The sequence below is a fragment of the Silurus aristotelis genome, assembly GCF_946808225.1.
Source record: "Silurus aristotelis genome assembly, contig: scaffold_221, whole genome shotgun sequence".
In the NCBI taxonomy this organism is placed as follows: Eukaryota; Metazoa; Chordata; class Actinopteri; order Siluriformes; family Siluridae; genus Silurus; species Silurus aristotelis.
The window spans coordinates 5,001-7,500 of record NW_028149158.1 but is presented as its reverse complement, the minus strand read 5'-3'; positions in this window follow the sequence as shown (position 1 = coordinate 7,500).

The window sequence follows — 2,500 nt, the reverse complement described above, 5'->3', positions numbered from 1 at the left end:
AGATGTAAGACGACAAAGAGCTAATGTATTGATCACAAATGTGAAAGCACCAGATAAGTCAAACGCAGAGATGAAAGCCTACAGTGCTGTAGAACACAACACAAAAACCTCAAATGGAACTAAGAAGGAAATGTCCCATCTTCAGGTTCAAACCCAGTTCCTTGCATGTGCTGTGGAGAAAACCATTCTATCCACAAATGTCAAAGGTTTGCTAACAAGCCAGTAGAAGACAAGAAAAGATTCATATTTGACAACAACCTCTGCTTCGGCTGTTTTCGGAGAGGACACAACTCGAAGGACTGTAAGAGTAAAGCTATTTGTGCCATATGTAAGAAGCGCCATCCAACACCACTGCACGAAGACTGTTCTTCTACCACAGCAGACACATCATCTCATGCTATGCAATCTGAAGAAACAACAACTTCTCTTTCTTGTTGTGTGGACAGAGGTGATGGTGGGAGCACATCTATGATAGTGCCTGTATGGATTTCCTTGATCACAGCTCCTGAAAAGGAGACACTAGTGTATGCTTTATTGGACACAGATTAGCAACACCTTTGTAGATCAAGAGGTATGTAAAGAGGTGGGAGCAAGTTTAGAGCCTGTCAAGCTAAAACTAACAACAATGATGGGAAAAGATTCCATTATTCAGAGTGAAAGAGTTAGTGGGCTTAGAGTTAGGGGGTTTTCCTCCCAAAGTCTTGTCAACTTGCCACCTGCCTATACAAGAGATTTCATCCCTCTTGAGCGTTCCCACATTCCAACCCCTGAAACAGCCAGAAGGTGGAGCCATCTGAACAGAATAGCACAAGAAATTCCAAAGTTGATGGATTGTAAGGTCGGAATATTAATAGGCTATGACTGCTCCAGGGCACTGGCTCCACTACAAGTGATTATAGGAGGTGACGAGGAGCCATATGCCATTAAGACGGACCTGGGATGGAGCATCGTTGGCAGCTCACCACGGGTTGCGAAGCCGTCAGAGGTTATAGGCCTGTGCCATCGTGTATCCGTCAAAGAAATTCCACTATTGACACCAGCCTCTGTCATCAGAGCCCTAGAATCAGACTTCAAAGACACAAGCCCTGGGGAAAAGAGCATATCACAAGATAGCGTCTGAAAGGAAGACTTTATAAAGATCCCAAATTCAAGGATGACTACATTAAATTTATGGAAGGTGTATTTAAGGATGGTGATGCGGAGAGAGCTGAGCACTCACCCAGAGCAGGAAATACGTGGTATATTCCTCACCAAGGTGTCTTTCACCCTAGAAAGCCAAACAAAATTAGGGTTGTGGTTCGACTGCTCTGCCAAATATAATGGAACGGCCCTAAACGATCATTTGCTATTTGGGCCTGATCTTACCAATGGCCTAACAGGAGTGCTTTGCAGATTCCGCAAATACCCAATTGCAGTCATCTGTGATGTTGAGAAGATGTTCCACAGGTTCCATGTAAACCAGGAGGATAGAGATTACTTATGGTTCCTATGGTGGGAAAATGGGGATACAAATTCTGAGCCAAATGAATATCGTATGAAAGTCCATCTTTTTGGATCGGCATCCTCTCCTGCCTGTGCAAATTATGGAATGAGGTATCTCGCAAGCCAAAATGAAAAGGAGTATCCTGCAGCAGCCAACTTCATAAGGAAGAATTTCTATGTTGATGATGGCCTTGCTAGCGTAGATGATGTGGACACAGCTATCAACCTTTTGAAGGAAGCACAAAATGTGTGTGCTAAAGGAAGCTAGTGGAGTTCAGGATGTGGACCTCAGTCATTAAAACCTCCCTGTCCAGACTGTGTTGGGAGTAAAGTGGAGTGTGAATAGCGATGCCTTTTCCTTTAAGGTTGCTCTAGACGAGAAACCAGCAACACGGCGAGGAATCTTCTCGACTGTAGCTTCTGTGTTCAACCCTCTAGGCTTCCTAGCCCCTTTTCTACTGCAGGGAAAGAAAGTACTACAGGAGATGTGCCAAAAAGGCATTGAATGCGATGAACCGCTGCCTGGAGAGTTAAGACCCCAATGGGAAAGCTGGTTAAATGTTATAAAGAATCTGGAAAAACTTCAGATCCCAAGATGTTTCATTCCCCAAAATGTGGAAAGAGTGCAGATAATTGAACTCCATCACTTTTTCGATGCGAGTAGCCACGGGTACGGTCAGTGCACATATATACGATTGCTCAGTGAAGACAAGGTGCACTGCTCTTTAGTCATAGGTAAAGCAAGGGTTGCACCCACAAAGGTTGTTACCATACCTAGACTTGAGTTAACAGCTGCAGTGGTCTCCTCAGCAGTCAGTAGTATGTTAAGAGAAGAACTTGAGCTAAAAATTGACCAAGAATATTTTTGGACTGATTCTAATGTAGTCTTAGGTTTCATCAATAACGATGCCCGAAGGTTCCACGTTTTCGTTGCCAATCGTGTCCAAAGAATCAGAGAAGCATTAGACCCTGCACAGTGGAACTACATCGATACAGACCAAAATCCAGCGGCTCAAGC